Source organism: Neolamprologus brichardi, chromosome 14 (assembly GCF_056152115.1).
Source record: "Neolamprologus brichardi isolate AB-2024 chromosome 14, ASM5615211v1, whole genome shotgun sequence".
Taxonomy (NCBI): Eukaryota; Metazoa; Chordata; class Actinopteri; order Cichliformes; family Cichlidae; genus Neolamprologus; species Neolamprologus brichardi.
This window is the reverse complement of record NC_142117.1, coordinates 38,621,359-38,647,886: the sequence shown is the minus strand read 5'-3', so window position 1 is coordinate 38,647,886 and position 26,528 is coordinate 38,621,359. Positions and strand designations below refer to the sequence as shown.

General features: G+C 41.5%; 1 protein-coding gene across 12 annotated transcripts in view; it reads right to left on the bottom strand.

The window, feature by feature from the left end:
- The window catches only part of si:cabz01090165.1 (leucine-rich repeat and fibronectin type III domain-containing protein 1-like protein), a 499,613-nt gene extending 475,471 nt beyond the window's left edge, over nucleotides 1–24,142 (bottom strand). For 10 of the 12 annotated variants that reach the window (XR_015720007.1, XR_015720009.1, XR_015720005.1 and 7 more), the window contains exon 1: nucleotides 10,055–11,486. The gene's annotated coding sequence lies outside the window, so the exon portion shown is untranslated. Of the gene's footprint in view, nucleotides 1–10,054; nucleotides 11,487–23,905 lie in introns of those variants that run through there. The other 2 variants (XR_015720013.1, XR_015720014.1) reach the window with 2 other exon arrangements.
- Nucleotides 24,143–26,528: the final 2,386 nt, after the last annotated feature.

The window sequence follows — 26,528 nt, the reverse complement described above, 5'->3', positions numbered from 1 at the left end:
TTTTTGGACTATGTATGGCCCACAAAAAAATTAAAAATAACTAATAATAAAGTAACTGAGCCAAAGCAGCTTCAAATGCCTCTGCTACCTGGATACTACTTCAGATGACGATCGTGACTACCGTCATGAGAAATAAAGAGCTATTTTTCACACAGTAAAAGCTAAACTGATCAACAGGTTTGTCAGTGTGTTAGCTTCTTACAGTCCCAGTCAAATAAATCCAAAGGCTCTAAAGCTCCAGGCTAGAAAACGTCCCCACCACATAGAATAAGAAAAAACACTTTGAGCCAGGCGGTAACATCTGCACCACTTATTAAGATAGACACGAGTCTCTCCTCCCATCACAAAGCCAAACCGAGATATAAAAAAAACCCTCTTCCATGAGTCACAGGTACCCTTTTTGAATATTTCCTAAAAGCTTCTGAAAATCTAAGCTAAAAGCTAAAAAGCCATCTTCATAAAATTCAGTGCAACAGAAAAGTGTTTGTGTGTCCATTTTCTTCTTCAGCCTTCTTCATTGAATGTGCCATGCTCTGCAGCCTTCACAAAATGGGTTGTATTTTAATAAGAATATAAAGCCTGGTCTCGGTACTGCACCCACTCAGATGGAAAGGGTTAAGGGGCTTTGCAAATTCCCAGAAGAAAATGTTCCAGAGTTCCAAACGATTACAGAGACTTAATTCTGACTGGGATTTGTGAGTCGTGAAGATCTCTGATATGAACAGCAACAAGGATGTGGAAGAAAACAGTGAGTTAAGGTGAGAGGAGGAGCAGACAGGAGCAATCAGGGTTCACAAGAACAAGGGGCACTGATTTACCTCCCTGTCGTGTTTGTGCACATGCATGTGTGCGTGCACTCACACTGTGTCTGATGGACAGTGAAATGGAGGGTAAATCTACAGAGGCTTCACCTTACAGCAACCTCCATCTGCTTCTCCCACTCTCTGTCACATGCGGCTCTACAGCAGTCATGTACTCCTGCCGGTAAAATCCCAAGTCTTTTAATCTCAAAGGGGCCTGACACACAAAGACACCCTTTGGCCTTTGAAAGGCTCCACATGATTCAGGAGGAGAAGCCGGCCGGCAGCAGCACAGCCGTAACCCTGTATGACAGACAAACAGAGCTGCATGAGGCTTTGCAGTACATGGCACGCACTGACAGTCCACTACATCATAAGGGACGTGATACAGTGAAATTATTATCTGTGTTTTGAAGGCATGTTTTTTTTTTATTGTCAAACTTAAGTGTGACATTAATTAGCTTCAGCTAAGCAGCTCCAAGATCAGCTTCAAGCATGTTCAACACCTCCCAAGAGGTTTCAGTGATTGAATCCTCCCGTGTGAGAAGTTGAAAGCAGGAAATATTTAAAATAGCTTAATAAAGCAAAACTATTTACTGGTCGATCAACATTCCTCCCCTCACCTGACCACAAGCAGTGATAGTAGTAACCCAAAAATGAGATTACAGCTGCAAATGGCATAAATTCGCTTCTTCTGAAGCGTGTCTGGGATCAGGCTCAGAGACGGGATGAGAAGCTCAGACAAAGACTGCTGCTGCACAACATCAACAGGAGGTGTCCCTGATAATGGATGGATGGATTGCTTCATTAAGATCTTAAAGATCTGTCCATTTGACCTCTGTTGATTTGCTTTACATTTGGATTGGATGTGCACCTCTTCAGAAAAATAAATATGTGTAACCGTGATGAAGACCACAGTGGGTGTGACTGCTGTGCCTGGTGGCAGTGTGCTGTGCGAGCATATGAACCAGTACAACCAGATTTATTCATTTACAACTATCCTCTTAGGCTTTTTTCCATTCCAATAACTTCATTTCAGTAAAGTGTTGTTCAACATTTATTAACACCAACTCTGAGATGATCTGCTCAGCGCAGTTGTTTTTGTTTAAAGAAGTCCGACACAGAAATCGTAGAAATCTATCACTAACTGATGTTTTGAGTGTGTAATTATAAAGCCACAGTGTGGGATTCACTCGAAATCCTACTTCAAAATCCTCAAGACTGATACAAGCTAATTGATGATCAACATTTTATTCTTTTTGCGTCGCTTAAGAAATGACACTTTAAGAAAGTCACCAAAAAAAAATTTATCATTTCTCACCATTTTTGATCTGGTGTATTTTTACTGAGCGTGTCCACCACAACACACACACACACACACACACACAGATGCTGTTCTCATGTGTCCCACATTGTACTGCACCATCCATCAGCATGCTGTCAGATATGACCTTCAACTTGAAAAAGGAAAGGAAAATAAAGAAAATAGGAGAAGGAAGGGCGTGAAAGGAGGAAGACGGGGAGAGCGTGATGGAGCGACTGACTGCTATGGAAACAGAAAATCTGAGTGTAATGTGATGAGCATTAGATCACATCCCTGCTGAGATTAGCACGCTGATATGCATATTGGATTTACACTGGAGTTGTTCTTGTTATGTGTCCTCGCACTGACAGTCCTCCGGGGGTCCGCACCGGCAGCGACTCATATTCAATTTCAACTTGACACGTTTCACCATTTTCTCATTAATCCCTCAGATGTCAGATCACACATGAAGACTCATTCCAGTGGCAGGGCAGAGGAAAGAAACAACCCCCTTGTTACACCTCAGAGTCATCTGCTGTGAGTCTGGATTCGCACCGTCCTCTGAGGGAATGTGGTTTGTCATTTCAGACAGGAACGTTTGTTTTACATCACAAGGAAGACACAATGTCCAGTTGTAAAACTCACCCGATGTGTTTAAATAAAGTATATCCCTCTTTATAGTGCTAATCATTAATTTAACAGTTAAACTCTAAAATAAATTCATGGCTTTAACCAATTTAATTGATTCACGTCAATGCTTGACTGCTTTAATTTGCGGAAGACACCATTTTTAGGAACAGATTTTGTTATTTAACAGATGCACTACCCTGAGGTGTTATACTGCTTTCATTTCTCAGTGTGGAGTTTTTTTTAAACTGAATTCACACATTGCTCCTGTCATCCTTGGCAAATTAGAAACATCTACATTAAGCTCTTGACATCTTGACAAAAACAGGTACTTTGGGTTTGGGGTGCAGTTAGAGGCAATCATTTTTTACACCGCTGTTAATTTCTCCACTAGTGTGACAAAGCAAAGACACAGCAATCCCTTATTTCGGTAGAAATGTAGGTCACACTTCTGCCATCTATTTATGAAAAGAAAAAAAGATCATCGCACAATCTTTTGAGAAAAAGATTGTACAAAAATAAGCTGGAGAGAAATCACGAGGAGGCGAGGTGAAAAAGAGGAGCAGGAGAAACAAATTAACACCATGATTACAGTATTTGTGGTGTGTTTGTGTGGGTGTGGACATAACAACGTTGGGTAAAAAAAAATATAACATTGAGATTAACTAGAAAATGAAACGGCAAAGCTGACACTGATTTTGAATCCAGCATTTGGCCATTACAGTAACATTTTAGCATAATGGAACCAAGAGATCTAAAATGGGGAAGAATTACGATAAATATGCACCTCTAAATTATAGTAATTTAAGTTGCTATTTCTGCAGCAGTAGTCCTGTTAGTGCTGTCGCGTTGGCACACCGTGGCTGAATAAGCAGGGGGGGAAAGGGAAACACCTCCAAAGCAGTGAGAGTGGAGAAGAAATTAAATTTGCTAGGAAGGACCTCCTGCGGGCTGCAGAATGAAATACGGATAGGCGTCATTCATTTAAATGTAGTGTCTTGGGATGAAAACAGTCCACCTGCAGAGCCCCTGCAACAGGGAAAAGAAAGCAGGAAGGAAGACTACAAAGTGAGTTCAGGCAGGGAAAACAGGCTGCCTGGTTGGACGGGCAGATGGACGAGGAAACAGATGGGTGAATAGACGGAGGGATTGGGGGTATAGTTCTACACTGGGAGATTAAGCTGCAGATTAATTCTTTGACCAGACAGGATGGAGAATTTCCGCTGGAATGAAATGAACATTTATGATCTGGATTCCTGTGACTGGCTCTTACCTGCTTTTCTGTACCTGGATCGACAGCGTCGTTACATAACAATCCTTGTTGGGTATCAGTAAGAAAAAGCACTTCCAAAAACTAAAGCGGGTTCCTACATGACAGCTGCTAGAGATCAAAACACAATCACATAGTAGAAAAACAACTTCCAACTTTTTCCAACAAATGAAGCCTCAGAGGAAATTAGAAATGTTTCAGACTCTTTTTTTGAGCTGCCATGTTGGTAGAGGTCTAATCACAGACAAAGGTAATGGCCAGACTGCCTGCTGAACAACTAGATGGTCTGTATTTGTTCACATACAGTAAATAATTCATATTTGCCTATTTTTCCACATTTGAAGGAGCAATAACAAGAGACATGCTGTTCTAGCCAGTTACCAAAAGACATATGTAAAGTAATTTTACTCTAAGATTTAAATATGTGTAGAAATGGACTTTGACATACATATTTAACACACCGAGACGGGTTTCATCCTATATTTGTCTTGAATCAGCATGAAGAAGCCTTGCTGGAGCTGTTGTCCCTCTGGCAGCTTCCCACAAACTAAACACTTACATTAGATTAACTGGTCATTCTCCACAGAGCTTCAAGACTGACAGGTGACTGGTAGAAGCCACAAGGGTACCATTACTTTATTTTAGAGAAATAATCAAAATGTAAACTGTGATTAGTTGCAACCCAAACAGGTGCAAACTCCAGCTTTAGTATCCAGAGCCTTTGTTGTGAGTCACATTTTCAGCCGTGTGTTTGCAGAGCTTTCAAAAATCTTTTCTCTGCCATCTGACAAAAGGAGCAACAAATGTGTCAGAGGTAGCAGAAAATGGGAAACGCATCAAAGTGCTGTACTGAGAGTAAGTGTGGAGGTGGGGATGTGCTCTTGCTCACTGTTTGCTAATGGGATGTGAAGCCTATTGTAATGCTCTCCATATGATAACAGTCACCACAAAACAATGCATCACTGCAGCCACATTAACACATTTCAGTCTATTATCACAGCCACCTGCTTCAACTGCTCTTTTACATGTCTGGTGTTTGTCTGCCTACCTGCTTTAAGCCAGTCTGTGTCTTGCTCACTGTATGAGTAAGAGCGCACAAGCCAAATAGTCTGCTTGCCTGTCTGTCCACCTGTCTCCTTCTACCAGGCTGGTGTTGTTCTTCTGCTTGTGCAACCACATGTATTTTAATAAAATGTACGCAACTTACAACACACATTCACACCGAACTCGCAGCCCACACTCAGACTGGAAAGGGTGACGAAAAAATAATGAAAGTTTTTTGGACACAATATTAACAAAACATAAATATGGGAGAAATGTAACACCTATCAAAACGTTCTACTCTCCTAATCTGTGCTTCCAATTCAGTTTGTCCTTGAAGCTTTCGCAGCTTTTCGGGCTCCTAATAAGATATTGAAACCACTGCAACTTCACACACAGCCCCTAATATGCTGAAACAATGCCAGTGCTGTTGTGAGCACATGTAATGCAGAAGATAAGTTCTTATGTTTTCAGGAGGCAGTTAACTTTAAACATGTAGATGTCATCATCAACATCATTGTTTATTTATATAGCACTTTAAAAACACACAAGGCTGACCAAAGTGCTGAACAATAGAAACATAATAGATACCATAAGAATAATAAATACGATAAAATAATAAACATAGCGAAACAATAAAATACAAGTCAGTCAACCACTGAGTCAAAAGCCAGTGAATAAAAATGCGTTTTCAATCTGGATTTAAAAACCAGCACTGATGTCGATTGCCAGATATAAAGGCAGCTCGTCTCTCTCTGCAAGTACCGACAATTAGATATAAAAGGTTAGCTTCAAATTATGAGAGGGAGCATACATCTGTGCAGTGGTAATTCAAAAAAAGGAAGAAGTAGCAGAAAATAAAAATCTAGTAACGTTTACTAGAAAGTTTATATGACACCAAGCCTGACCAGCTTAGATAAGTTGACTCCGATTGTGGGGATGGGGATGAAGCGTTCCTTGATTATATTTTCCAGCATGACAAGCTTAAACCTGCAGAACATTAATGCACCATAAGTGCATTTAATCAAAAGTGATAGTAGTGTTTCCCACACAAAGACTTTACTCATACTCATACATCCCATGTAATATTAACGGCCACCCGAGTACATTTCGCTTTCACTGACAATTCTGTTAGTCTTATTTTGAAGGTTTTTGACAGCATGGAACTTTCCCCATCTCATGTTTCCCCACCACGATCAGATTGTTATTGTGGTCCACTATGTGATTTAGCTGCTTTTCAAGAAAGGATGTCCTCCTGCTAATGTACTCCAATGTAACCATCAATTATTTCTGCCCAAGAGGTCTACTGTGAGCTGGAGTGCCACTTTAACCAGAACCTGCAGCGGATGGAGAACTGGTTGATGTGCAGTAACAAGGACTACAGTAACTAGCTGTCAGAACTTGGCACTGAAATCTGTTTCTGTCACTAAATATTTTTAACGATAACTCCTCTTAATTCCAACGTGCTTGATTCTAATTCTGAATTACAAGAAGCTTAGTGGGAAAATTACACGGCACTCATTGTGTCAATGACACTATGATGGAGTTCTTTGTGTTGTTGGGTTATTTTTTTTAAAGAGCTATACTATCTCTGGAATATTTGGTGGAGCTCTTCACTGCAATCAGATCTGGGGCAAACTCATATCTATCAGTAAAATTCTGTTTTTAATTTGAGGGAAGATTTGACTATGTACAATAACTGCTTGTCCAGCTAGATGTTGTTGTTGTTTTTCCCTCTTTAGCCTGTTGGAAGAGAATGGAAATGCCCAGAGCTGGAGTGAGTCTAGGCCACAGCAAGAGAAACATGAAATGTATCTGATAATGGCTGCACAGGATGACCTTGTGCAGTCCCCGGGCACAGATGGAGAAAAAACAAAGATGTAGCGGTAAACAGCACAGGAGCAGCTTCAGAGCTATTTTTTTTAAACTGGCTCATACTGTGGATGATGAGAAACACAAATGTGATCCCCAAAAGCCCACCTGGCAGAGGGATTCAAGGGCTCACCTGCTAGAAAAAATTATGCTTCACCATAACATTATTTATGTGTGTGATGAGTTCATGTCCCAGGAGTACATAGTAAACATTCAATTTCAACTACAGAATGTATCCACAACCTAAAAGCAGCTACGTTTGGTGCAGGTGAAATTAAGTAGAACCTCTTAAAGACAGCTCTACATTCTTGTGAAACTCAAACTCAATAGTTAATTTCTGCTGACACAAAGCCAGTGATCAACCGAGAGCTACACAGATTTCCACCTAACATTGTGGCTATGGCGGGGCTTCTGTAAGAAATTCACCAATGTTTGGCAAATGCAGTCCATTCTGTATGCCATGACTTTCTGCTGGTAATGCTATGTTGATGATAACATTTCTCAAACCTGGCAAAATGTGGGCTGAGTCCTGAAAGCCAACAATGACAACAATTTCCATTGGTGGAAAAGCAGTATCAGTGAAGCTGAACCCAGATAAGCTTACTCCATTGTGCTGAGGACTGTTGAATGCCATCAAAGGTCAGCATCTACTGCACTATTCCTGACCTCTGACGAGCTCTACATGGTTCAGGTCTAACAACAAAGTGCAGGCATGGGTGTTGGAACTGTGTTAGAACTGTCCGTGGTGCTTAAAACAAACCGGAGGGGCTCACATTACTGACTTTCTACACTGTACGTATCTTAGAACTATTAATGATTCTGAAATCATTGATAGCTCTTCATCATATCTCTCCACCAAACTGGAAACATGCTGGACCCTTGAAGGAGGGTCATGGTCCTGAATGCATATTAACATGTTTTAACTGCAAAGCACAAGCAGCAGTGCAGGGAGCTGTCCATGGTGTTGACCAAGGTTAGAGCAAACGCAAACTGAATTTAAACTAAAACTAGGTGTAAAAATACACTTTTTTCAAACTGAAGGCAAAAAATAGGCTTTTGAAAAACAGACTGAACAATACCGTGTGCTTAGAAAATTTACCTTAAATAAAAATGCAGTTTTTAAATAGTTTAGTATAGTTAGCCTATGTCAGTGTTGTCACACCCGATAGTTCTTACATTGTTCCTCTGAAAAATACTTTCCATCTTATAATATTTCAGTTCTTACCAAAGTGGATCATCTGCCTCCAGCTCACCCTGTCCCTAGTAATCTGCTGTCACACCATCCCTCTGCACGTCCTCCTTCACTACATCCATGAATCTTGTGTCATCTTCTGTTTTTCCTCATGCCTGGTATCGTCAACATATCCCTGCTCTATGAAAAATGAACTAAAGCTAAACATTTCCAAACTATAAATGCCAAGTTAAAAAAAACACTGAAGCTACACCAAGTCAAAGCTTGCTCCTGCAATTTACCCATGCTGTAACCACATTACTTCTTTTTGTTGTGCCTGAAACATTTTAGACAGCAGTGAGGCCCTAATGAGTGCTCTGTGGTCCTGAATTCACAATAGCATGTTTAACCACAAAGTACAACCAGTTGTGTTTAAGCTGTTCAGGCGTCCCAGGTGCTGACACCAAACAAAAGAGGGTCTGATTTCAGAAAATTCTTTCTGAAGAAGAAGTGGAAACTATAAGTGGATCTTAAAATGCACTGACTCCATCTATTCTGCTGAAAACAAGTTAGGCCCTCTAAGGAGCTCTCTGTGATCCTGAATTCATTTTAACATGTTTAAATCTAACCACAAGCTACTGGACTTGTTTATGGTGCTATCACCATACTATGGGCACCCAAACACCTATGTCAGGCTCCCTGCTGCACAGTGTAGGAGGTTTCTGTGGTTCTGACATTACAGTGACCACGTGAAAACTCAGCAATGCCGGCCCCTGTGGAGCTCTCCATGGTCCTGAATCCTCCACTTGGAAGCTTGACTGAAGCTACCATCTGCAGATATTTTCGGTTGGCCCTTTCAGATCTTTCTGTGGAACAGAAGCTCTCTCAGTTGAGCTGTCCCTTTTTCCTAACCACTCCTTGGCTCCTTCCCCTCTGTTAACAAAAATCCCAGACAAAGAACCTGCTGTGCATTGCTCCTCTCTGCATCTTCTAGCTTTCACCCAACAGCATTTGGCCTGATTGTTTTTATGTTTCTTGTTTCCCTGGGATTTTTTGCTTGCACAATAAATGACCAGGTGTGATGGTTCCCAGAGCACCTGCTTCTTTGAGCACGGAGCTGCAGAAGTTAAAGGCTCAATAAAAGCTATAATTATGTTTTGATTTATATCCAACACATTCTGGGAATAATGCCTCTTGTTTTCCCATTATTATCCGGCCCCCTCTGCCCCTCTCTACACCTTCTCCTGTTCTCGCCACCTCCTCCCTTCCTGTATCACCTTCTCCTCCCCACCCTCGTCACCTCTCCTTCACTCTTCTTCTCATCTCCTAGCCTCCTTCATAATAGATGCGGTTGTAACGGCAGTCAGCTGGAGCGGCATGATGAGGCAGCTTTAGAAACGGAGAGCGAGACAGAAACAGAGAGCTCCCCAAAATGGGTTCTTCTATCACTGCGCTCCCACTCACAAACACGCACGCATGCGCGTGAACGGACGCATTCATTCACGCGCGCGAAACCTAGCGTGCGTGCACGCACTCGCGCATTCCCATACACAGGCACGGCGGGGCTGCCAGCCTGGCCGGTGCACCCGGAAACCAATACAAGCGCCAAAGAAATGTCCACAGAGCCAAAACAGCAGTTTGTCTTCGAAGCAGCGGAGAGTTCAGCTTTTTGGAGAGCTCTAAATAAACTGTCTGTAGCCTCAGAGAACGGCAGTGCCACTGACAGTGCCCCCACAAACAACACAGAGAAGTCGCACACTGAGCCGGGTTCTGGAGGAGCCTAATCAGATTATAGCGATGATTCATTTCCTGGGCACTAAGAATAAAACTACTGTTGGCTCTAACATGAGCCTGGCATCCCCGTGGCAGGGGCGAAAAAAATTAACCGCATAGCAGAGCTCGGTCCCACCGAGCATCCTCTGCGCGCATCACACATACTGCATTATTAACAGCCGATCAATCAGCCTTACCTTCATCGATCACCAACTCCTCTCCTCCTGATGTGTCTCTTTTCTACCCCTCCACAAAAATCCTCTCGTCTTTCTCCCGCGATCGGTCCACTAATGGAAATCACAGTGAGGACTCCCCTCTCAATAAAATGCTTTAAAGCCGATCGGGCTCAGCACCTTATCCCAACTCACGGTCTCCCCTCTTGCGCGACTCCTTCCCTTGCACATGAAGCGAGAGGGGCTATCTTGGTAGTTTTTTGTTTGTTTGTTTGTTTTCTGGTGCTGAAAAAAGCGGTGTGTGTGAAAGAGAGTGTGAGAGTGAGCTCGGGCAGCGGAAAAGACTTGCGCGCGGTTAGGCAGCAGAAAAGAAAAAAAAAAACGGGGCGAAGAAGGGATCCAGGTGCCGGTGGGCTTACCGTGCACAGCCACGAGAAACACTCCTGTACACGTAGTTCCTGAAAAGAACAGGATGGGTGGGTGGCAGAGGGGAGGAGGTCACACGGCTGTTGATAAAACTCCTATTCGCCTCAAAAAGCCCAAGTAACGTTACTCCAATAGCGTATTTAAAGTAACGGGCACGGAAGAGCAATCTGCATCGATGCTGGAGAGCAAGCCTCAGAGAAAAGTGGTGCTGGGGGACTAAAGAGCTTTAATTCCGATAATCTGAAGTCCCCGTAGAAATCCTGCTCCGGCTTGTGCTTCAAAACCCAAATACTGCCAGGCTGTAAGAAACTACACCCACCGACAGTGAAGGTGTCCTTGAGTACAAAAATAGGAGCTTCCGCTTTAGGGGCTCTGAATGGCTGGACTGCTCCCAAAATCATGCAGGTATCCCTCCAGTAAGGGCCCCTTTTAAACAGATAACCTAAAACAATTTACTTTCCAAACATTCCAGGTGATGAGCGTCGTTTCCGTCCGTCTGCACGCCCAGCTGGAAGCTGCCAGTCCTTTTCTTTTCCCCAAAGAGGATGAAATCCCGGTCCGGGCGGTGTCCGGCAGCTCCGTCCTCCGTTATCAATTATAAATCACACGGCTGACTCTGATATTCCGAGAGCATTTTTAGGGAGGAAATGCACTTTCAGAGAAAACTAGCAATCTTGTAGCGATGGCTAAAGCTGCACTTTTAACAAGCTACGCTCTTGCTTCACGTTAGTGGAGGCTCGCAGATCCGCAGCAGGCTCTGCATGCCGAAAGTCGCTTATCTTTTGAGGGAAAATCAGCCCACGGTTGGAGACGGCGATAATCCTTGTCGAGGCTCCGAAACGTCACATTGTCGCTCACATTTTCTCCGTCGTCCGGTCAAATCCTCCGCTTACACCCGCTCGGTTTCCGACCCGGTGTTATGTACCGTGGCAGCTGCGGCTGGGGCTAATTCCTCAGGAGACGGTTAAAGTTTGAAAATCAGCCACAGAATCCAGCGCGTGCTTCCCGCCCGTCGGAGGCGGCTGTAGGAGCACAGGCTGGCTCACGAGGATGACTGACGGCGGAGGGAGGGAGGGGGGCACGAGAGGCTGTTCGAACAAAAAGACACACCCATGAAATATCTATCTATCCATCTATCTGTATATCCAGTGCTGCTGCTTAAGCCCGGATATATTCAACACATGTGCGCAGTTTTTGCAGTTCGTGGGTAAAGGCAAGGTGCCTTACTCGTTTCACCAATTTAAGAATGCAGTGCAGTCGACATCAATTAAAAATCCTGATTAAAAAAAACAACCGTTTATTGGTGTTTTTTTATTGTTATTTTATTGTGTCGTTTAAAAGGTTACCTGTTTAGAAAGATGGTCAGAAGTACTTTTAAAACTTAAAATACTTAAAGTAAAAGTGGAGGAAGGTGAAGGTGTAAAATGTACTTTAACATGTACTTTAACATAGCAGCAACGAAAGATTGTCACGAAATTACCATCAGCTCTCATGTAAGTCTCCCTTAGTTATGCTGCAATAGACGTAGGCTGCCGGGGGATTCCCATGATGCATTGAGTTTTTCCTTTCCAGTCACCTTTCTCACTCACTATGTATTAATAGTCTTCTCTGCATTGAATCATATCTGTTATTAAAATCTGTCTCTCTTCCACAGCATGTCTTTTATCCTGTCTTCCTTCTCTCACCCCAACCGGTTGCAGCAGATGGCCGCCTGGTTCTGCCTGAGGTTTCTTCCTGTTAAAAGGGAGTTTTTCCTTCCCACTGTCGCCAAAGTGCTTGCTCATAGGGGGTCATATGATTGTTGGGTTTTTCTCTGTATCTATGAAGCGCCTTGAGGCGACTTTTGTTGTGATTTGGCGCTATATAAATAAAATTGAATTGAATTGAATTGTAATATCCAGTCAGCTAGCTAGCCAGCTACAGGTCTACTTCTCTTACCCCCACTGAGGGACTGGTTGTGCTATTAGCTTCCTTACCACAGCATCAGTATTAACTCACATGTAGCCCTCAAACATTTTCTGCCATACCCTGCTTCAAAAGCCTATATGGTTAGAATCATTGTTCATTCATCACAGTTATTGATAACATTCAACTCCAGACTTCACATTGGGACATCAAAACGTTTGGGACATCAGTGTGGCTACATCTATCTTTGATATGGCAGACAGTGTTCAAACAGAATATGTCTTAAGTCATCCAGGTAAGGAAATCCCCAAAACATATTGTCTTTCAGTAATAATTACTTGTTGTGTAATTTGATTTGTTAGCTCGGGCTTCTGTCCCAGCTGCTAACATGGAGTGGTCAGGGTTCATGACCCACACAGCAACCAGCCCCAGCCCCAGCCATTTATAGTCTGTGAAGGAATCAAACTCTACTTAAGGTGCAGTGCCTGTATGATGCAGTGGGTGTTTTGCCTCTCCTGGTGCCAGGCTGTTTCATCAGCCGATGAGGTGTCTACGTACCTAAAACCCTTTACAATCACAAACAGATTGACAAAAGCTTGTTTAAAGAAAGAATAAATTTACTGCATCTGCCAGAGATTTCTCAAGAGTGCCTGGTATTAGCAGCAACAGATGAAAAGATGATGAGGAAAATACGTGCACATTTGCAAGAATACACATTCATACTTTGAGGTCATTTGATTCTAGAATTAAAGTTTTTAACTTAAAAAGATAACTGTTGATTTATCTGCATGTTCAATATCTGGAAAGTTGACTGGCACCATTTAAATGTCTATAATAACTCAGAAGAGGCTAGTTAAATGATCAAAATCCAAACCTTCAGTCTTAAACAGGAAGTACACATGAGGGCTATCAGTCAGATTAGCTTAGGTTTTAAGACAGTTCCTCCATGATCTGCACTCAATGCTTAAAACATTTCCTTTTCTTTTATACAAAAAGCAGTGCTGTTGGATTTGTTATTTCCTTTTGTTTGTGTGTGTCTCTCTCGCTCCCTCTCTTTTAAATAAACAGAGGACAGTTACCAGAAGATTAACTGCTATTTTTAGTGATGACCCAGGAAGAACATCTGTGCCTGCTCTTGTTTGCTGTGACTGACATACAGATGCACCAAGTAAAGAATGGGCTAAGGATGCTGAAAAAAGATGAGGATGAATGGGGGGGAGAATGGTTTAGGTGGCATGAGTGGTGGCTGCTGTTGGTAGTGCGGCTGTGAATTAGAATTAGCAGCATCTGGGGAGCATTATACGAGGACTGAATGCTGAATATTGTATCGCTGTGTAAGTGGAAACGTGCTTTGCATATCTCTAGTAAACGCCAATACTGTTAACCTGAGGGAGCGTGAGGCGACACAGCCTTGGAAGACAAATGAATAGTCAGGATGGATGAATAGTGATTTAAACCAAAGGATTGTAGATGAGGGTTGACGCACATGCACATGCAAAAAGGCACACATACTCCGTACACATGCACTGCTGATGACGCAAGAGAAAAGTCAGAAAAGTAAACTTTTAAATAAAGAATGGATTCAGGGATCATAGCTGCCGCGTCCTCATTTACTTGTGGTTTTACAGACTATCATGAGATCCTTCATAGCCAGTGAATATTCAATATTGAACTTAATAAATACACAAAAGAGAGGAGGATGTCCAATCTCATTCCTTCAGTTTTTTGAAAATGTTCACAGTATAATCTGTGACCTACATAAATGCATAGATTAACATGACAGATTAATGCTGAGGAGGGGAAGTATTAGGAAAAGGATGGTGAATGTTAATGCCCCCCTCACATACCTCCCACACCCACAGGTTTAATCCTGCAAACCCATATGAGTAGACAAATATTTCTGTCTCTGATGATTTGGTATTCATTTGAGCTCTGGAAATAATGCTCAGCTGAAGCCCAGAAGAATGCAGACACTGAAGCGGTTGATTGCACTGATGAAATGAACAAGTGAACAGGTAAATGACCCACAGTGGCGTACGCACTGATACAAGCCTCTGTACTCTGCAGCCATAGGGTGCTGGTACATGAAACGCAGTTTTTCAGTTAAACTGGAATCTATTAAACGGATAATTGCCATCAGAATCATTCGCCGTAGCGTATTGTTGAACGTAATTAAAAAGCAGGGGCTGTGACACAGCGGGGCACTATTTTGACAAAGGTGAGTGATTTTCTGTGAATTATGCAGGACTTAGCAAATTAAAAAGTCATCCTATACAAAACAATTACAAATTGTATTTTTGTCACTCCCTATAGAGAGAGACAGGTGCTTACACGGAGCATCCATTGTATCAGTGTTCTGTAAGGACCAGGTATAAATAAAGCTTTTTTTGAATTCAGGTTGAAAACCACTACACCAATATTTTAAAAGAGTATATTAGATCATGTAAATTACAAATACTTTCAGCTGGTCCTGATTTCCCAAATGTGTATGTCACAGCAGCTGATATTTGATTTGGCACAGTCTTTACATTGGATGCCCTTCCCAGTGCTGCACACGGACCTGTGAGGAGTAGACTGTGTACCCCTCAAGTGGAAGACCAGAGGTTTATCCACAATGTGCCTCAGCAAGCAACCAAAAACAGCTGCTAGCCTCTCTGCTTGACAAGCTCCGAGCTTTGTAAACTGAACACAGACACACCCGTGGAAGTGACTGAAACTAAAGATTCCAGTGTGTCATTATCATGCTAGCTTTCTGAGACAACTGTTTCCCAGGACTCTAATGAATACATTCTAGTCTATTTGACAGGAGAGGTATTCCTGCGCAGCATTATTTGTATAGTCTGTGGACTCATTTACATGCAGCATTATTACACAAAACCATGTGAAAAATCAGTCTTAAATTTAAACAAAATAGATATAAAATTGCTACACGCAGCTACAGCTAAGCTAGCTCGCACTGTAGCAGCACCTTGTCTGCATTACAGAAACAGAGCTGCACATCCTGAGGAGGAAACACAAACCCTCTCTGGCTTTTTAAAGTCTTTATTTCTAGAGCACATTTAAAAACAAAACAAAACTTTGACTTAAGAGGAAGGCAGAAATAGCAAAACTGTGGATTTGTACTTGTATACATTTGTGGCAAATAAATAGTGATGGAGTATACGAGTTATTTTTTCCTTAAAGGCTTTGCTTTGACTCTTAACTTATCAATCTCATTTCTCTCAACAAAATGTAAAAAAGTTGAGTTTTTTAGAGGTCAGGATACAAACAGATACTAATTTTCAGTAGTTTGAAGTTGATGAATTACAAATTTCAGTTTTGTTTATCAGTTTCCTTCTCAGCAGTCAAACATGGTCCAAACTTGAAAATGAATTTCAACTGTTATGTCTTTCTTTTAAAATCAACCATAGATTCCATAAAATAAAGCAGCCAAACATCCAGCTGGACCGAGGATCAAACACAGCAAATTCTAGTCACGAGGCAATGAAAACTTAATTGATTCGCTATAATGTAATTACCTTTTTCCTCCAGATTTCTAATGAACTAAGTTAATGTCATTTTCTATTATGAGAGTGCTTAATAAAAAGTTCTGCACTTGACCAAATTTTTAATTTGGCTAACAAGTGATAAAGTAACTTCCATCTCACCAGCTGCCCTCTGAGAAATCATCTCCAACCGATGCCATTTGAATTTAAACAATGTTTTGCTGCCTTCTTTATTAAAAATCTTATGCGGGTGTCCTCTCAGATCCCAGATGGATCCCACAACAAGCAAAAAACTTTTTCATAGTTTTTTCCCCGGCCTTGATTCAAATTGTTTACATTTATGCTATACCAGATAACCACAGGAACATACTACCAGCTTCTGAGAAGAATATCTAGCACAAGCTGTCAGAAGCTGGCCTTTCTTTACAGACTAACCCTAAAAAGCTAAAGTAAATAAAAACCTTAGCAGAAATCTGACTGATAGCTAACTGTGGCTTTCACAGTGTTGCAGTGAATAGATACAGTGGGGCAAAAAAGTATTTAGTCAGCCACCGATTGTGCAAGTTCCCCCACTTAAAATGATGACAGAGGTCAGTAATTTGCACCAGAGGTACACTTCAACTGTGAGAGACAGAATGTGAAAAAAAAATCCATGAATTCACATGGTAGGATTTGTAAAGAATTTATTCGTAAATCAGGGTGGAAAATAAGTATTTGGTCAATAACAAAAATACAACTCAATACTTTGTAACATAACCTTTGTTGGCAATAACAGAGGTCAAACGTTTACTATAGGTCTTTACCAGGTTTGCACACACAGTAGCTGGTATTTTGGCCCATTCCTCCATGCAGATCTTCTCAAGAGCAGTGATGTTTTGGGGCTGTCGCCGAGCAACACGGACTTTCAACTCCGGCCACAGATTTTCTATGGGGTTGAGGTCTGGAGACTGGCTAGGCCACTCCAGGACTTTCAAATGCTTCTTACGGAGCCACTCCTTTGTTGCCTGGGTGGTGTGTTTTGGATCATTGTCATGTTGGAAGACCCAGCCTCGTTTCATCTTCAAAGTTCTCACTGATGGAAGGAGGTTTTGGCTCAAAATCTCACGATACTTGGCCCCATTCATTCTGTCCTTAACACGGATCAGTCGTCCTGTCCCCTTGGCAGAAAAACAGCCCCATACCATGATGTTTCCACCCCCATGCTTCACAGTAGGTATGGTGTTCTTGGGATGCAACTCAGTATTCTTCTTCCTCCAAACACGACGAGTTGAGTTTATACCAAAAAGTTCTACTTTGGTTTCATCTGACCACATGACATTCTCCCAATCCTCTGCTGTATCATCCATGTGCTCTCTGGCAAACTTCAGACGGGCCTGGACATGCACTGGCTTCAGCAGCGGAACACGTCTGGCACTGTGGGATTTGATTCCCTGCCGTTGTAGTGTGTTACTGATGGTGACCTTTGTTACTTTGGTCCCAGCTCTCTGCAGGTCATTCACCAGGTCCCCCCGTGTGGTTCTGGGATCTTTGCTCACCGTTCTCATGATCATTTTGACCCCACGGGATGAGATCTTGCGTGGAGCCCCAGATCGAGGGAGATTATCAGTGGTCTTGTATGTCTTCCATTTTCTGATGATTGCTCCCACAGTTGATTTTTTCACACCAAGCTGCTTGCCTATTGTAGATTCACTCTTCCCAGTCTGGTGCAGGTCTACAATTCTTTTCCTGGTGTCCTTCGAAAGCTCTTTGGTCTTGGCCATGGCGGAGTTTGGAGTCTGACTGGTTGAGGCTGTGGACAGGTGTCTTTTATACAGATGATGAGGTCAAACAGGTGCCATTCATACAGGTAACGAGTGGGGGACAGAAAAGCTTCTTACAGAAGACGTTACAGGTCTGTGAGAGCCAGGGATTTTCCTTGTTTGAGGTGACCAAATACTTATTTTCCACCCTGATTTACGAATAAATTCTTTACAAATCCTACCATGTGAATTCATGGATTTTTTTTTCACATTCTGTCTCTCACAGTTGAAGTGTACCTCTGGTGCAAATTACTGACCTCTGTCATCATTTTAAGTGGGGGAACTTGCACAATCGGTGGCTGACTAAATACTTTTTTGCCCCACTGTAGGAGAAAATAAACTGTAGAAAATTAAACAGAAGAAAGAAGAGAAATAACAATTTATCATAAACCAGCGACACACTCCGGGGCCTGATCAACCCTGGCAGGGCCTCCTTGGATGAGGGGGTCTAGTGATAATGGCCAAAACACCCGATGAATCCAAGGTCCACTACTGACGATGTGTCCCAAATCTTAATATGATAACCTAGATCAGATCTCTAATCCCCCCCAAAATGGCAGATTAGCCTGGGTAAAAGACTGAAAGTTGAGGCACACAAGGATGCGTGCTGCTGTCAAAGTTTCTGGGCTGCCTTTCCTCATAACAGCCATCCCTCAAGATTCTCGCCATTTAGCGCAATGCATTATCAGGGACTACAACATCTAGTCCTTTTACTGAATCACACTATGATGGACCTGAATGACACAGGTTATATGTGAACATATTGACAAATGCAGCTTTCCTCAAGTGAAAGGAAATTCTTCATCATATTCTCAGTTAATTTTCACACACTGAGCACTTCTTCGGTCTGTTGAAGATGCTGCTGACGCCTCATGAAATCTCCTTTAGGTCTTATTCCAAAAGAAATTTAGAATTTAACGGTCATATCAGCCTCACACTAGGCACAATTTTAAGAATCATCTCACCTTACAAAATGAAAAAGAAAATTCATCCTTATGTCATTTCCATAAATAGTACATTATAGATCAGGGGTGTCAAACTCAAATACACAGTGGGCCAAAATTCAAAACTGGAACAAGGTCGCGGGCTAACATTAATATTTACTGAAAAAAAAAAAAATCTTCCTCTAGATGTAAGAATGAATCTTTTCTTATGGACTCAAACAAGTTTTGCTGGAAAACTGAATATGGAACAAACAAAGCTTAATACTAAACAATATATATATTAGCTGTATAATACCAGTAGGCCAGCTCTAATAGTAATTTGGTATGGCTTCGCGGGCCAAGGGCCAGAGTTTGACACCTATGTTATAGATGGATTTAGCCGTGTGACATCACACATAGGGTGTGGACTCCACATTTTAAAGCCTCTACATTACGTTTCATAACAGAACATAAAGTTAAAACACATATTACAACAAAGTAATAACCAATTATTAGTATTAATTAATAGCAGTATTAGTTGTGCTGAAAGAAAGGCGAGTGCTGACTGTGAAACAGATCAAACAGCTGATTTCCTATTTTTTTAAATGACCTCAGAATTAGCTACAAAAATGTAAATAAATTAAAAAAAAAACCAAACAGGATCTAGATAATGATTTAAAAATAAAACAGTCAACGTTCATCATCGTCCATCTGTGGCTCCGATCACCAAACCTCCTCAGCTTTCCTGCTCAAGACTGTTTGAGTGTTTGCTCTAATTACTTCTCCACACTCTGGACTCTCTGTTCAGTTCAGCTACGGTTGCTTCGCTGCTCAGACCAGCCAGCAATCCGCCCTGTTCTCCATGCGTTTGGTCACACGCTCAAAATCTCATCGTCAGCCCGGCAGTAATTAAGTTAGGCCCCCATATATTTATTTCTCAATCATATCTAACTACCTCTAGCTCTGTTATAACAGCCTTTACTCCAAAATGTAGTAAACAATGGTGGTGGGTTTACATTCATTTCTATGGGTCCTCTGCTGTTCCACAGGTGGTCTTTCATTATTCAATGAACAGTCCATGTTAGGAAAAGTTATGAAATATGAGATTATATGGTTATAGTTTAACAGTTTAACCTTATTTAAATATTCTTGGTGGTTCTAGTGTTAATGCAAATAATACATAAGTAGGCGTTTCACTAAAAAAAGCCTCAGTGAAGCTTTATTGGCACTTATTGAAGAAGATAAGAACAGAAAATCCAGTTTCTCTTCAGCACTGTAGCCAAGAGCTCTGTTGAGCCAAGCATTCCTGGTTTAACTGGTAATGACTTTATGAATTTATTCACAAATAAAATTCTAACCATTAGAGAATTTTTCATCTCACAGAGCTACTTTCATTACTACTGATAATTAGTTTCTCTCCGAGTTAACTTTAGCAATCATTTTCCAACCATCAACCTGACTGTTAGACACCATTCCTACAAGACTGCTCAACGTCTTACCATTTATAAATGCTTCAGTCTTAAATATGATCGCTCTCTCTGTTAATGAGCTACGTACCATATGCCATTAAGGTGGTGTTACACCCCAGCTTAGAGCGCAACACAGAAAACAAGGAAAGATAACGGCCTCGCTGCCACAGGGTTTGGGTTTCACAACAACCAGATTTTTATTAACCTTGAAAAGTAGCAAGCATCAGGGTGGGCACGGCCAAAACAACAAACAAAATGCTCGGGAAATGAAACAGAACAAACTTACTTATCAGTAAATACTGGCCTCTTACCTGTCTCCCTAACCTAAACAGGACAAAAAAACGTTTTAAACGAGAAAGGCTTCCCCCCATACTGCTACCAGATCAATCAGAAAAGTTCTGTTTACAGTATTTACAATATATACGAGACAACCAAGTTCTTCTCATTAGGAAAACTTGGCCACACACAGTACACTGCTAAACACAAGATCCAGGGTTAAATGCACACTTTGCTTGGAAGTTGGAAGTCCGCGGGGGCCCGTCGGTCTAGAGGGTCCCAATTTATAGGCAGCCCCATTCAGTCTCCACCTGGAACTTACAGAAGCACAAACAGCAGAGAGAACAAACAGCACCACCCTCAGGTGTGACGAGGAAAGACAACACGCAAAATCATGACCGTTCTCACTCCCGGGGCAAGTATACCGACGTTCTGTCAGGAACGCAAAAAGTGACCTTCCGCGTTTTTATGGTCCGTGCCGGGTTATGGCTGAATTCCAGTGGAATGACTGTCCCGCGGTAATAGTAATAGACGTTCCAGCCCTAAGCCTAACCTTAACCTAACCTTAACCAGCAGTTAAATGATGGCAAATAGTGTTTTTCAAAGCGATGTTAAGAAAATGAACGATTTGTCACCTAGCGTAAAATATTAGGCTTAGGGAGAGAGAACGTGTTGCCATAACAGTGGTAGTAATTAAACAATGACTTAAAAAGCCATCACATGACCTAGCTGTCCCAGCCAATCTCCAACCTTCCTTTCATATCAAACATCCTTGAAAGAGTAGTTGTCAAACAGCTAACAGATCATCTGCAGAGGTTTATTTGAAGAGCTTCAGTCAGGTTTCAGAGCTCATCACAGCACAGAAACAGCTTTAGTGAAGGTTACAAATGATCTTCTTATGGCCTCTGACAGTGGACTCACCTTAGGTATTAATGGCACTGTGGTTTGAATCATAGATTCCAAAATGTTCTTGAAAAGCAAATTTCTTCACACGCTAAGGTTAATTTTAGATATCCAGAGGGTTCAACTGTATTTACATCATACCTGCTTCCCTTATACATGCTTTTATATGGGTGACGAAACTCTAATATCACAATTTTCTATGTGTGTGTGAAGTTATAGCAATATATATTGCGATATGTCTTGAGACCAGGGATAAAGGGGCTGCAGTTTAAGCCTCAGTGAAGTCAAATATCGGCATGTGTGGTATCCACAGAAACCTAATCTCAGCTAAAAGCTCATATAAACAGTTCTACAACCTCCAAACACAGAAAACAACAAACAATTGAAGGAGCAGTTATGTTATTTTGCGGTAGAAAAACTTCTGGTTGGGAGGGGGGATTAATGATGTATTCGCAGCGTGTGGGAGAAAAAAAAACTATGACAGTGAATTACGTGCAGACAGCTTAATATTTCCATAGCAACTATACTCGATTACGATAAAGCCATTTTGACCATCGTACGTGGAAAAACTCGCCCTCCCCTACTTTTACATGCCTCCCTTAGGTTTCATGTATAGAAACAACGCTCTGCATTTAATCATTAATCATCTCTGGCTCTCTTCCACAGCCTGACTTCCTCCCCTCACGCCCACCCCTCATGGCTGCCCCACCCTGAGGTTCTGCCAGAGGCCCTTTCCTGTTAAATAGGGAGTTTTTCCTTCCCACTGTTACCAAGTTCTTGCTCACAGGGGGTTGTTAGATAGTTGGTGTTTTCTCTCTATATTACTGCAGGGTCCAGCTGAGTCTTCTTGTGATTTTTTGCTATTTAAATAAAATTGAATTGAAGAGACGAGTAATTTGATTCAACATAAGCTGAGGATTGTTTGTGCTAGTGTAATGTTTCCCAAACAATGGGTAGAACACCAAAGATGCACCTGTTTTCTGTCAAGTTCTTAAATGAAAACAAAATAAAATTCTATTTATTGTGGCTGACAGAGCAAGGATGATTTAATTCACGTTAGAGCTGTGGGTTTAAACATATACCAGCTGCTTCGTTCAAGAGTGAATGAAAATCTTAATGTAAATCAAGCATCTCATGAATTATGGAAAAAGAAAGACAATTATGTGTGCAAGTGAAGTACACAGACAAAGAATTGTGGTTTGGGAAAGAGCAGGAACTGAATGGTTGTATAATCAAACTGCTTTTAGGCTGATTGTTACAAGCAGTTTGGCAGCATACATGTAAAAAGTTTGCATATTTAAATTAATAATTAATTGAAAACAGCTTTAGCTTAGTCATGCAAGCTTTCAGGTTGATTACCAAGCAGAGAGAATATCTTGTCTCACTGGACTCATGATCTTTGTGCCCTGTCATCTCCTTTCTGTTTCTTATCTTTTCCTGAGAAAACCATCTAATGAAGCATCTAATGAAGCAGAAATGTCTTAAAGTCAGGCAAAATATGTAAATAGCCTCCCAAATTACTCTGGAACAAAGTCTGATGTTTCCTGACAGGAGAATTCTAATTTTGTCTGAAGCCACCAGCTGTTATATGTTGTTGTCATCTCTCTGCAGGCGCAGATAGTGGTGAGATAGCAGCCCAGATGTGGCAGGAGTAGGCCAGTGATTGAAATGCCACAAGTTTGAATCTATGCATATAAGGCAAGTGGAGAAAACGCTAGCGTCTCCATTACAAAATAACCAACCAACCAAAAAAGGGACCATGAGTCAGCACTGGTTCGGGCCAAAGCAGCAAAGCTATGGCTGAAAAACGAAGCCCACAATAAGTTATAAACACTGCAGTTCCCATAACGACCACTTGAGGCAGGCTGCAAAAGCAAATAGGTTCCCATAAACTTTAACGCAGAAATAAACCAGTCTACAGCCTGCTAAACAAAAAGCTTTGTTTTTTACAATTTACAATTTAAAGTCACTAAACACTGGATGAATTTTGTTATTCTTCTTATTTGAGAGATGTTCTGCCACCTCAGCTCGAGTCACTTCAGTTGAAACTTCTAGCTCCAAAAATATCAGTGTCCACATCTTTTACAGAGTTTGTGGTTGTTTCCTGTAAAGGTTCTTTAAAGGTTGAATTCATCTCATTAATAAAATAACTTTTTGTTATTTTTTTTGTCATTTTTTATGTTTCAGATGGATATTTCAACAATATTTAATCATACTCCATAACATTGTTATTTCAGTATATTTATATTTTAAAATCATGCGTCATCACACGTGATTGTAGTACTTTGTTCCACATGCACGTGCAATGATTAATTAGGATTACCGTATTTCCCGGACTACAAAGGCACCCGAATATTAGCCGCACAAGCTAAAATCAGGGGGAAATCCTGTTTTGTACATACATTAGCCGCACCTGACTAAAAGCCGCAGGTGTTTCAATGTTGACTTATCATATGTAAGAGAATATGCACAAAGCGAATTGTCAGGAAAGAGATGGCTGTTTGGAGACACACCCCTTTTATTAATATTTTGAAAAACAAGTTATGGGGACATATTTGCATAACTTTTTAGGTATATGTACAAGTAGCGGTAATTACAAGTACGAAACATGTACTGTGCTTCATAAACGAGTAACAAATGTAGTACATAACAATAACCTACAGCACACCAGAAAAATAGATTGGCCTACCTTTTAGGCTCAGGTGCGGTGACACGGCTTTAACAAGAAGAAAAGTCAGTCATTCACCACCATCTTTCTCTTCTTCCTGCGCACTAAAACCACCAAAGTCCTCTTCTCCAGTGTCGGATAAGAACAGGCTCAGGATGGCTTCGTCATCCACTCTCCGCTTCTCTCCTTCGTTGTCACTTTCAAAACCAAACAAATCCTCGTTGTCAGTGTCAGAGTCGAACACCCTCTGAAGGGCCGTGGCGGTGTCCTCCTCTCCATCATGCAGCAGTCCAGCCCTTTGAAATCCGTTGGTGATCATGGATGTTTTCACACTTTTCCACGCTGTCAGAATCCACCGGTGGAGTTGGGCATAACTTGCTTTTCGCAAGTTTATCGCCGCTCATCATCCACACCTCCCGCTGAACGTAGCGCTACTTTGAAGTTTGTTTTTCGCGCCACTTCGTATAGCACTACGTTGCCTGGCGGACGGACATGTGACCAACATACCACTCTTGAACCCCGATCCTTCCGCCAGGCAACGTAGTGCCGTACAACAGCGGAACAAACAAAACAAATCCTCTTACGATATGACAAAAATCATGGACAATCCAAAGAAAAGCCGCACCTGACTAAAAGCCGCAGGGTTCAAAGCTTGTGCAAAAAGTAGCGGCTTATAGCCCGACAATTACGATAATCATTTACATCAGAAACGTCACATCTCAGTGCAGCCGAGGAAAAGCAGAACTAGTCGGGCTGACAAAGTAGGAGAGATCAAAACTGACTTATTAATACTTTGTAAGGCTCCACCCTTCACAGTTTTTAAAAGTATCACCAGTGGGCGATATATGAATGCATAATATAAAGAAATTAAGATATCCCTGGGTTGTTTTTGTTTTCAGTTCAAACTCCAGCTTTATAAACTATTCATCATGATTCTGACATTTAGTGAAATACTCCATGTTGCTGATATCCATCACTCAGCCATTCACTTTATCTCATCAAGACAACAAGATATGTTTTTTGTTTTTTTTACCAAATGTCTCCAGCACGTCAGTTAACACGAACCCACAATAATGAACATGGCTTATTGATGGGCCATGTACAGACTTTTAACTTCAGTTAGCATAATCCATATTATCTGATAGATAACAAGTCATTAACATTCATGAGACATTTGCAATTCTAATGTTGGTAAGCTGAAGCTGTATGAGTGATGATACAGTGCATTCTTGTAAGCACAGTTAAACAATCTCAGTTATAATTGATATATTCATTTGTAAAGTGAATCACATTACTTTCTGCAACTTTCAAACTGGCCCCGGTGCTGCTGGGGAGCTAATAAACTCTGATAGTTTGGTATGTTGGATGCATACAGTCCATATGACGTTAAAGTCTGAACAGAAGCAGTATAGTTCACCACACTCTGCCTTTGCATGTCTGCATTTGGGTCCTCACACAGTTCTCCACAACAGCTATGACATGACAAAATTTGCTGAAAAAGCAGCCAATGTCCAACGAGAACAGCCTTCAGAAAACCTGCAAAATTATTGCTCAAGAGCACTTTAAAAGAAAGACGAGAAAGTCTGGCTCCTTGATGTTAAAATATAAAGTTGAACTTTCAGGCTTTCATAATAATAAATAGATAGAGACCCTGGAATTTATTCTTTGTGTTACAAACGTTTGAAGCTCGAAGACTATACACATTGAAAACTTGAAAAACATTTTTATGTGTTGTAAGATAGAAAAGAAGCCTTCAAAAAGATTGAAGCAACAGGAAATGAATCCTGGCTCCACATGAGACTCTGGTTTTCCTGTTAGTTTGGCTCACACATCCGAACAGCTGCTGACATAAATAATGGAGGAGAGGGGAAACCGTTGGAATTTTAATCCACATCATTTGGTGCTTCCACCCACTCTGACAATTTCAAATGATCTTTGGCATGAAAAGTAAAACATATAGTCCACATCCATGTGCGTGAGGATAGAAAATGCAGTGTAAGAGCATCTGTATTTGGACATCCTATTTACTGATTGATCCCCGGGCCTAAAAGAGGAGAGTGGTGTGCATTATTTTTGAATAAAAAACAAAAGTCTTCTTTTTGTCAAATGGATGTGCTCAGGGAATTAATTCTAAACCCACTTGACGAGAATGAAAACCCGAATCTAACCCGAGCGCTGCATGAATAATGGAAAACGCTAACTGCTACAGCTGTAACACTGTAACCTCATCCATTTTGCATTACGCCCCGTCCCTCTCTCTTTTCCATTTCTTCTCCTCTGTTTTTTCCCTTGCATCCCTTAATTACTCTTCCTACCTCTTGTCCATCTCCTCTCCCTCCAGTGCTAACCCGCTCTCTCACCCCGCTCTCTCCATTTACACCGCTGCCCACTTCTGTTTCTCTGTGTGATTTCTGGATGGAGAGAAACCCCATCTTTTGCCCCGTATTTGCTAAATAAACATTTCATTTCCCCAAGGTCTTCTGTTTTTTTTCCCCCCACTCCCCCAACTCCAATCAGTTTCACCCCTCTTTCATTTTCTCTGTTTCACTGCTGTCTGTTTTTTCAGCATTTTCTATTCTCACTTCTTACTTCTACCCCCTTCCCATTTGTCTCCCCGGCGATACACTGTGGCCCAGTTCCATTT